We start from the raw sequence: 12,040 nt of genomic DNA, 5'->3' as shown, positions 1-12,040 counted from the left end.
TATTATTAAAACAAACTTGCATTATAGTCATGAATCTGGGTTTCAAAGTACCTTTCCATACCATATACAAATATATACATATATTATGCAATTTATATCTTCATATATACACATCATTTATATGCACATTACACATATGAAATATACACACATATTATATGTACATAACATATTTAAACACGCTATATATAGTGTTATGTATGTATATGTATGTGTGTGTAATGTGCATAAGTGCTAATGAAGCAGAAAAACATGAGATAAAATCCAGCTATTGTTCAACTCTCCAAGCTTTCTTAGCTGGCCCAAGTCTATGTCTTCAGAGAAGGCAAACATGCTGTCTGTTTATGAAAGAGAACTATATGGTCTGGGGTAACACTACCATGCACAGCTATATCCTCCCCAGCCTGAATCCTCTTCTGAGATCAGAGATGTCAGTTCCTCTGCAAGTGTAGTTAGGAGGTTTTACACATAGTGTTGCAATGTGCTATAAATTTGCTGCATTATTTTCTGCTCTGTGATATTACCAATACAATGAGTTGCTGTATCTGCTTCATCACACTGCCATTTCTGATGCATGTGTGTATGTCTTAATTATTTTTGAATTATTATTAAATGAGTGTCCCATGTGTTAAAAAATAAATAAATAAAGGTAGTTTTGGTTTTGATTTGCATTTCTTTTTTAAAAAATACGCTTTTTATTGTAAAAATATTGTACAGGGAGTAACAGTTACATGATTAAGGTCATGAGCACATTTCCTATTGAGCATTGTTGCCTCCTTTGTTTTTGTCCTACCATCCCTTCCTTCCACACTTCCCATACTACTCCCCTCCTCCCCCTTGCCAAAGTTGTAAAGTTCATTATCACCATCTCATTTTTACAATGGGTCAATTGGTATCCCTATTTAAACATTTTATTTTTTTCCCTTCCCTTCCTCAAATTACAAAAATGTATATACAAGACACAGGGCACTGAAATAAAACACAATGAAAACAGGTGTTAAACAGTGGGGAAGGAAGTCATCAAAGAAAAAAAAATCACATAGTACATTATAAATACGTTAAAACCATAGCAAGAAAAAATAAACCACTTGTGTCCCTGTCTTTGGCTTCATTTTGTTTAATATCATCTTTTATTGTCTAATGTACATAGCTTTTGAACTTTTCTACTTGCCCTAGACTTATACTAGTTATTACAAATTAAGAAAACCATGGGACCTATGTTTCTTTGTCTTACTTCACTTAATTAATTTTTTCCATGTCTTTCCATTTCCTAACAAAGGGATGGTGTCATTTCTGACAGGAATTGCCAGTGCACACTGAGAATAAACAAAGATTAATACAGGAATTTCATGAGCATGAGGAAACTAATAAAACATTAATGCAGGAATTGCATGAGTGGGATGGGAATAGACAAAGATCAATTGAAATTCATAGAATCCATAAACAGACAGGAAAAGGAATCTAGGGAGGCCACAAAGGAAATGCTGCATGAAACTCAACAGAAGGAAAGGGAGTCCAATGAAATCATAGTTAATCAAGTAAGGGATTTGAGAATGAACTCTGAAAGCCAAATTAAGGAAGTAAAGAAGTTTGTACAAGATCTAAAACAAAACTCCAACAAAGAATTTGAAGCCACCAAAGCCGACCAATTAGAAGGATAAGAAATAAAAAAGTAAACAAAGTAGAAAGTCTTGACAATAGGTTAGAGCATAGAGAAGATAGAACCCTGGGATTGAAGACAGCCTAGATATTATAGAGAAAGAACAGACAATTTTTCAAGACAAATCCAAGAAATGTGATCGATTTATTCAACATTTAGAAGACACCATCAGAAAGCTTATTCTGTTGATTTGCATTTCTTTTATGACCAGCAATGTTGAACATTTCTTCAACTGTCTATTGGCCATTCTTATTTCTTCTCTAGAGACATCTCTTGTTTTTACAAATTTCATTCTGTTTTTCTCTGAGGAGCTGGAGAGAATTCTTGTGAATTTCTCTCATTTATTTAATTTTTCTGTGTTTATTAGTAGTGCTTAGCCACTTGACTTCAAGCTCTCATTGCCTATCCCCACAACACTGGCATTCTACCACTTGAGGCTTTTAGTTGTTATTTGGAGAAAGAATCTGCTTGGCTTTTCTGCCCCAGATGGCTTTGAATATTGAGGGATCAACAGATCTCAACTTCCTGAATATCTAGTATTGTAGGCATGAAATGAAACTTAGAAGTTGTGATCCTTAAATGGAGAAAATTTGCCTAATTGCAAAATTATTTGTTTTTTATTTTATTTTTGGAAAAAAGTGTCTCTCACACTTTCCCTTAGGCTGGCTTCAAACTAAATCTCTCTGGCTTCATTTTCTGCATGTTGTGATTACAAGCATGCACCATAATATCTTGCACAAAACAAGTTTTTGAATAACAAACTAGTAAGTCAGAGACCTTCACATTCTCAAAAATAAAAATGAAATGTTACACCAAGACTTCCGAGTAGGAGTTCTCACCTGTAAACCTAGCCACTCAGGATGCTGTGATCTGAGTATTGGGGTTCAGAGCAAGACTAGGCAGAAAAATCTGAGAGACCCTTTTCTTCCAATTAGCTAGCAGAAGTCTGGGACTAGAGCTGTGGCTGAAGTGGTAGAGCACTGTCGATAAAGCAAAGAGATAAGGGTCAGCACCGAAGCCCTTTGTTCAATCCCCCAATGCTAGCAACAAAAACAAAGAGAAAGGCAAAGCAAGGAAAATGATATTTTTTTTCTAGGAAGTCAAATGCAAGAGGATTCCTTTGAGTAATTAGACCTCCAATTATCTTTCTTTTTATTAGCAAATATTAATTATATAAATTATAAAAATATTAATTATTATATATCCACACATGGATACAATGTATCATAGTCATATCCTCCTCCATCACCTACCCAGTCTTATTTCCAGTTAACCACTAAACAGCTAGAAACAAGAGAGGTAGCACAAGTGGAAGAGTCCTAGCCCTGAGCAATAAATATAAGGGACATTACCAGGTCCTGAGTTGAAACCCTAGTACAAGGACCCCCCACAACAAAAATAAAACAAGCTATAGCATATAATTGTCTACAGGAAATAGTAATGTCTGTCATTAAGCTCCCACACATTATAAATAACATGAGGAAACAAATTTTCAAAGCTTTTTGAATAGCATTTTATTCTCTGAGAATAACAGAGTAACAAGACATTGCTCTTGTCTGTTCTGTCGCATGATATTGGATACAAGTACAGGATATTCTCCAGAAAGAGTCTCTGCACAACTTCTAAGGAAACAGAGGCTTCCTTCTTTTTTAAGGGTGAAGGAAATACTTTGTATCTGGTTTTTGATGCCTGTGAATCTATGGGAATTCATCAACATATTAAAATTACATATAATTTATAGCATTATATCATATAATAATAAAGGTCAATTAAGGTACTTTAAAACTAAGCAAAGAATAAGTTTAATTTCTAACAAATCAATAACAAACAAGGAAAAAGGAAAAGAAGATGAAACATATCTTAAGCAGCAGGCTGGTGGCTGGAACCTAAAACCCCTGTTTTTAAGGTGAGAACAGAAGGACATTGCTTACAAGGCAGCAGGAGCAGCCATGTTTTGGGGAAATAATATGAAGATCACCAACATAAATTTTAGTAGAATTCAAATGCTGCTGGCTCATCGCTATAATTCAAGCAAGTCTGTAGGGTGAGATCTGAGGACCACCTTTTGAGGTCAGTCCTGGCAGGAAAGTGCATGAGGTTCTAAGACTACAATAAAGCCACAAATGCAAAAAGTAAAGATGTGGGCAAAAGAGACCATGGACAGAACTCTAGTCTGGGCTTTAAGCTCTCAGAATAGACAAAAACAAAAACGAATGAAGAAAAAAACAACAGAAAAATGGGTGGGAATAGAACTGATGAGGTCCTGGGTTACTAAATCCAGTAATGTAAAAATGTAGCCTAATCCAAACAAAAAAGAATAAATTTATTACACACTGGTATATAGAAATTTATTTAGTGAGAATACAGAAGGAATGTCAAATGTAAAAATGCCATAAAGGTATCTTTCTTTCTCTTTCTTCTTGCTAGACGGGGACTCGAACTCAGGACCTGACACTTTGGTTCATTGGCTATCTGTCTACCAACAGGACCACACCTCCATCACCACATTCTAATGGTATCAGACTCTCATGCTTCTCTCTAGCAGCACTTGCATCCTTTCGTGTGCCTATTGGTTTTGCATGTGACTTTCCAAGGACTGCTCCAGCTATAGCCTCTTGAAGAGGGAGAGGTAAATAAGGGCCCACTGCAAAATCTCGTCTAAACTGAGTGGGGTTCCTCTTACCTGTGATCTTGCTGTAGAGGAAGTGAGGTGTGTGGGTGATGGTAGGAAGGCAGCTCAGATGGGGAAAAGAATCAACTGGGCTCTGCACTTACCACCCTCAGCCCTCAGTTTGCAGGGCCACAGCTGTCTGGAGGTTGGCCTCAGGAGGCCCCACTTTTCCCTGCTCTGTGCATTCTCATGGAGCTCCCCATGAGAGCATGAGTTCCAAAGATTGCAGTGACCATGCTACAGCCCCTCGGATTTCATTCTGCAACTGTAGCTACTACTGAAGCTTCCCCTGCATCTACTGCTGCCTCCTTTTTGGCCACTTGCCCTCATTCCTCGCCTGTCAGTGCCAATAAGGGCCTCCATGATCACCCCTCCACCCATGCACCAAATGTCCTCTGGACTTCCAGTGACTCCTGGTAGTCAGTAGGACCACATGTCCATTAGAATGACATAAAGATAAATGTTACACAGAAACATGAAGAACTACTATGATGGATTGACCTTCATGGCCTCTGATAATGAAAGCTTTATCCCCATAAGTTTTGCATCACTATGAATTTTTTATTTTCCCACAGAACCCAATATATTTTCCTTCTGCTTCCTTTATTGGGTTTTGTCTTACTATTTCCAAAGAATTATGCTATCACAGACTGTTGCCATGTCTCTGGTGAGAAGAACCAAGAGGTAAAGGATATGGGACCTAGAAAATCCCTCCTTTCCAGAAGAGTCCACCGCAGGTCAGAAATGCAAATCTTAGGAGAGTGGGCACAGCGGCTGCCTCCCTCTATAAAGTATGGCTCACATCTGGAGAGAATTTCAGAACACCTCTAAAACCTTGCCATTAGTTGCTTAAAGGCAGCTATTACCGAACAGTATATTGAATTAGCTCCACCACCAAAGAAACAACCACATCTAGTACATTGAGCTCACAAGGATAGCATGGAGTTCCAGTGAAAATGATCTCTAAAATGAAGAAATGACACTGTCTAAAATACCAAGAAAGAATGGGAATGACACTGGAATAGGCAGAAATACTTTGTGTGCAAAAGAGGGGGACAAAAGAGATGAATTACAGTTGATTGGGAAATGGGCAGTGACAGAGAAGAAGCTAGTAAAGACAATGAATGTGAAGATGGAGAGTGTGTCATGGAAATCACAGATGGTGCTTCTTGTGCAAGTAGTTAGTCTTTGGCAAGTGATGATAGGAAACCTCAGCTTCCTAAGGCAAGACCTGGCTTTATTGCCTATCTGCACTGAAAGGGAAGGATCTCCTGCCTCAGTTTCCTAAGTTGTGGTATCACTGTCATGCACTACCACATTCCTCTTTGAAACATTATCTTTCATGATAATTATTGATTTTCCACCTTTGACATTGATAGTCTTGCATCTACATTTCTTTTTTTATGGAGGGGAGGGGGTTCTGGTCACGGGGTCTGAACTCTGGGCCTGAGCGTTGTCCCTCAGTTTTCAGCTCAAGGCTAGCACTCTACCACTTGAGCCACAGCACCACTTCCGGCTTCTTTTCTGCTTATGTGGTGCTGAGGAATCGAACCCAGGGCCTCATGAATGAGAGGCAAGCACTCTACCACTGAGGCTACTTCCTAGCCTCCATCTATGTTTCTTGACCTTGGTATAAACATGTCTCTCTTTGGATATAAGGAAAGGAACATAATTCCAACAACTTCCCATACTGAAACACCTACCTTGGGTACTGTTAACTCACTGTGCTCATCTGGCTTCTGTGGAGACTGTCAATTTGCTCTGCTCCTTAAGAGGCCTGCCAGATTCTCAGCTGTGTACTAGAGGAACACGGAGGTGGAGGGTTTAAGATGGAAATGTGAATGAAGGAATTTACTTCACTGAAACTTCTGTTATTTGCCATATTTTTGCTTGTCATGTTTACCTTGCTCAGAGTTTACATTATTTTAATAGTATGATGAAGTAATAACATTTATTTTCCTCAGCATTTAAGTTTAGTTCTTCGTTTTCTTTGAGACAAAGTTCTAAGAAAAAAACAACTAACCTCATGTGCATTTCCACAAATGGATGGTTTCCTTTTCATATTCCCTTGTAAGACAATAATTCTTGGTTTTTGGAAAGTTAGGAAATAGAAATAGACTAAAACTTTAAACAAAATTCATTTATTTGTGATGTCAGTAGGCTTTGGATTTTTAGTCACTAAAATGTGTGTGATTGTGTTCAGTCTGGTCCACTCCAGTGAGAGCATCCTTCTTTACTAAGTTATTAACAAGTGAATGGATTGCCTGACAAAATTTGGAGTTTTTGTTTTTGTTTTCTTGGCAGACCATTAAAACTTTCTTTAGAGAAAATAAAAATCACACTATCTTATCTTCATAGAGTCCACTATGCTTCAGGTAATTCATCTGTAACCTTTAGCACACAATCCAGTATATTTGCTTCTGGATTTATTGGAGCATTCTAGCTGCCACAAACAAGGGAAAATATGCAGCCAGTGTTCTCTGGGTCTGGATTACTTCCCTTAATGTAATGTTTTCCCAGTCTTTCCATGTTGTTACAAACTGTAGTCTATCGTGCTCTGTGATGGATGAGTGGGATATCTGTGTTTGTGTGTGCATGTGTGTGCAGATGTAAACTTATACATATATACTACATTTGAGTGTTATCTGGGTATTGGAAAGTGAGAGACATGAGCCTTATCAACAGTCTTGAGTCTTGTTACCCTTGTGCATGGCCTGAGGTGACAACAGCTGATAGGCTATGAGGCATAGAAAGAGGATGTTTCTCTCACCATCAACTTTAAGGTAGATATTGAGCTCAGCTTTCTCTAACCACGGGTCTTCTATTGTAGTAATCCAGCTAAAGATTCAAAGAAACTATTTTATTTTATTTTATTTTTATAGTCCTGCATCTCTAATTCTCACCAGGGCACTGTCCCTGACCTACATTTTGCTTAAGGCTAGCACTCTACCACTTGAGCCAAAGTGCCACTGCTGGCTTTTTCTGGGATTAACTAGACATAAGAATCTGCCTGTGTTGGCCTTGAACTGCAATCCATAGATTTCAACTCCTGAGTACCTAGGTTTACAGGCATGAGACACCAGTGCACAGCTAGAAACTATAATGGGAGTATCCATTATATACCTCCACCTATCTTTGGAAAGATTTTCTAGCATGTTCTGACAAGACCAATGTTAACTACTAATCACTAAGAAAATAATTCTTGACACACTCATTACTACAAAAGAAATCATTGAGCTAATCTCCATAATATGATGCAACATTGTATAACTCTTACATATAATACTCCCAATTTATCTCATTCTTGGATCTTCAAACCAACTTCTAATAAATATGAACATTTGTATGTGTAAAAGCGAGTGCATGATTTTGACCTGTGACTTAAGAAAATAGAACCTTGGGTTGGGAATGTGGCTTAGTGATAGAGTGCTTGCTTAGTATGCATGAAGCCTTGAATTTGATTCCTCAGTACCACAAAAAAGCCAGAAATGGTGCTGTGCCTTAAGTGGTAGAGCACTAGCCTTGAGCAAAAGAAGCTCAGGAGCAGTGCCCATGATCTAAGGTCAAGCCCTTGGACTGGCAAAAACAAACAGGACTAGAATAAAATGGGAACTCTTAATCTTGTTTGCACTTCTGAACTTTATAACTTGTAAAATATAATTTTAGCAAATTAGATTTGTTTAAAAATTGAAAACCTATATTACATGCTATCTAATATATGTGTTTGAAAATATAATTGATACCAATGAACCCATATTCTTTGAATAACATACTAATCAAACTTATATGCACCTTTGAAGAAGCAAATTTAAAACTTGGAAATTATTTGAAGAACTGAGACTTGGAGGATCTTCTACATTCTCAATATACCTTATTATGAACAGGAACACTTAATGTAGAAAGCAAAAAAATAGTGGTTCTCTGAAAGGAAGATTAGTAATATTTACCATTGAAAAAATAATTCAGGTAAACACAAACAGCACCCCAATTGAGTGCTCTTAGGGACTAAAAAAGGTACCTCATTCCCTGGATTGTGAACAAGCATTCTGAAATGTATAGCGACAGATAAATAATATTATTAATGATTACCATTTGGTTTATTCATCTACAGGAAATTTCATTCCATCTAGTTCTTTATATTGAACAAACATTCAAATTACTAAACTATACACAATGTTTCAAAGTTTACATTTTATGAAAATGAAGTGAAACAATATTGGTGCCCAATGAATGTGAGATGATGAGTTTTAAAGGGTTTCATATATCTTAAGACATTTGACTTACATAAATGGTCTGGGAGTATTTAAGATAAATGGATAAGTAAAAATCTTTAAAAACAAATCACGCCACTGGTAGCTGCAGATCAAACAATTACACATAAAGAATTCTTTTTTAAAAGACTGAAAATGGCTCATCAGAATACTTGATGAAATTCATATTAGAGGCCCATTTCTTCCAATTCTATTACTGATGTGTCACTTCAATATGTGAATCCATTTATTGAAAGCATTTGTCCCTTCTTTTTGAATTTAATTCTAGGAGTCTCTACGTTCCTTGTTCTTGGTGAATAGCATCTTTTTTTATGTTAAAGGTCAGGACAATGGTTGGGGGGTCTTTGTAGTTATCTGATATGGTAAAGATAGAGCCATCAACTACATCATCTCAAAACTGTTGAAAGTCACAGTGGCTGTGATCCTGGGAAGCACAGGTCTATCTAAGTTTACAGGAAAGCCTGGAGAAATCTTCATTTGAACACATTCTCTAAGCTTGATAAAGGGCTTGAAGGGAGCTATCACTTCTGTAACATTCAATAATTCACTACCTAAGGGAAATTCATGACTGATGGCAATTGTGACTTCAAATATCTTCTTATTTTCTTTGAATACCAGTTCTCTTCCTGGATGAGGAGCTTGTCCACTTCCAGCAGATCTATGCTCCTACTGTGTAATAGTGCTCTGAGGGACTGTTTTGGAATGGGGTAAAAATTCTGTTCCATTGAGCACTGTCTCAGCCCCATAGGCTGAGGAGAGTGGGAGGAGGTGGGGATGGCAGGGAGATGACTCCTTCTTCTAATACAGGCAAGGCTGCTCTGAAAAGAAGTCAGAGGATCCCTCTAGAGATTAAATGTCCACAATTAGCCAAGCAGGAAGTACCTCAGCAGGGCTGAGTGAAGGAGTGATTCTAGCGGGAGCCATGACCCTGGGTCTTGGTCTGGCGCAGCCATCAGCTCTGTCTTCTGCAGCTACTCCAGCTATTTCTCATGAAGCTCCAGTGTAGCCCAGCAGCTGCATGTCTGCTTCCAGCAGTGCCCCAGCTCCCCAGTCCTTCTTTGCTAAGGCACCAGAGCAGACCATGCACCGCTACAAATACAACATGCAGGAGATCATACCCTTGAAGCCCAGTATTCCCCAGACAAAGCCCCTATTCCCTGGGCTACAGCCCCAGCTTCAGCTCCAACTCCACCGGATAAGATGGGACCTGATGCTCCCCCCTATAACTCAGGTCAGATTTGTCACTTCACTAGCCCAGGAGGGGCTGTAAGAAAAGATCCCATATTGGGGAAGGCAGCAGATGAGACAGTTCATCTGCAGCCCAGTTCTGGCTCCCAAATTTTTGTGGATTTGGGGGTCTGTTGAAAAAGGTGGCCTGTAATTTTCTGGCTAGAAAGTTCATTCCTTCTCCATTCATAAAGTGTTTGGTGATTCCCAACTTGCCACTGATTACTGGGTATAGACTGGCAATCTAGGGATGCCCTTGCTGGTGGTTCAAGGCAGAGGCTTTCAGGGAAAAAGGACAAAGCTGCTCTTCCTGTTATGCCTGGCCCTTGTCCCTGCTTGACCACCTTCTACCCTGAGAGAATCCCACACCGTGTTTGTTGCTATGAATGGGTCTGTTAACCAGGTCCTTTACCTTGTGTTTACTCTGAAATTGGAGAGAAGTTGAGCCAAAGCTGCCCCTATCAAAGCTTGCCCCCACCCCATTTTGCCTGCCATTCATGGTATTGCAGGTTTGCCTTGGCAATATGTATATTGCCCTCTCTCTCTCTCTCTCTCTCTCTCTCTCTCTCTCTCTCTCTCTCTCTCTCTCTCTCTCTCTCTCTCTCTCTCTCTTGCTCGCTCACTCTGCATCTCTCCATTTCTCTTTTGCCTTTATTTTATTTACACTACTATGTATATACTATATCTGTATAGTATAGATATAGTATATACTTGTATATAGTATATATAGTATATGCTATATATATATATACTATATATATGCTATATATATACTATATACATAGCAGTGTACATATACTATTATAAATTTTGTGTTTTGTAACTTTGTAGCATATTAAGTAAGGTTGTGTTTATGCTTTGCTGGGTACAATAAAGATATTCTATTGAATAAACCTAGCATTAGAATGCAAAGAATACATGTCTTCTGTTACATTTTTCCTTTATTCATGCTTTCCCTGATTTTTTGAAAAATATCCTCCTCACTGAAATATTCTTTTGTTCCTTGATTATAAAATGAGTCCATTCTCCAGATAGAAGTCTACCGATAATTTTCCTATTCTTTCTGTTTTTATCTTCTTGAAAAATCCCTCCAATTTGGGCACATGTGAAAGAAATGAAGTTGATTGATAAAGTTGCAGAATATCACTGTTCATTAAAATGTTAACCTCTTATAAATACGTTAGAAACAATAACAAGAAAGTTAAAAAAAATACTTGTGTCCCTATCTTGGGGTTTATTTTGCTTAACATCATCTTATCTGGTTGTATGTACATAGGTTTGACCTTTTTTGCTTGTCCCAGATATATACTAGTCATTGCAAATAAGGGAAACAGTGGACCCTATGTTTCTTTGAGGCTGGTTTACTTCCCTTAGTATAAATTTTTCCAAGCCTTTCTGTACCATGTGATTTTTTTCTTTGTCTGTTCCTCCTCCATGGTATAACCCATGTATTCACTGTTTTTCTTGTCGATACTCTGCATCTTGTATATATAATTCTATAATTTGGGAAGGGAAAATGCTTAAATAGGCATATAGGTTGATCCATTGTAACAATGAGATGTACAAGACACTATGTTGAAAACTGAACTTTACCATTTATGGGGGGTGTGGGGAATTGTAGTTGTGGAGGTGGGAGGGGAGGGATGGTAGGGGAAAAACAAAGCAGGAGGCAACAATGCTTGATAGGAAATATACTCATTACCTTGCTCATGTAACTGTAACCCCTCTGTACAGAATTTTTACAATAAAAAGCATATTTTAAGAAGTCAACCTTTTGTTTCAATTGTCTATCAATAAAAATGATTCAGAGGCTGCTGCTTCCCCATTGAAGATGAAGCTCAAATGCTTTCATTGGCACTTCATGTTAGTCAAGTATGTGAGAGTTATTTCAAACCTGACATTGAAATCTTGTGTATTTTACATTCATCAGAATGCAGAATTAGGAAAAAGAAGCATTCAACTTTGAAAATAACAGAGAAGTTCTAGATAAAAGTCACTGAGAAATTGCAAGATTTTCAATAACAGAGGTAGTACCACATCTGGTTTTTACTAGGGATAAGTATCATGGATTCTTTTGCCCTGGCTGGGTGAAAAAATTAATCCTCACGGGGCTGGGATGTAGCTCAGTGGCAAAGCGCTAGCCTAGCAAGTGCAACGTCCTGAGTTTGATCTCCAGAACCAAAAAAGAAAAGACAAAAAAATACAGTTAAA

This window comes from Dipodomys merriami, unplaced genomic scaffold (genome assembly GCF_024711535.1).
Source record: "Dipodomys merriami isolate MVZ:Mamm:240054 unplaced genomic scaffold, mDipMer1.0.p SCAF_789, whole genome shotgun sequence".
NCBI lineage: Eukaryota > Metazoa > Chordata > Mammalia > Rodentia > Heteromyidae > Dipodomys > Dipodomys merriami.
The sequence above is the reverse complement of the archived record's forward strand: the minus strand, read 5'-3'. Positions refer to the sequence as shown.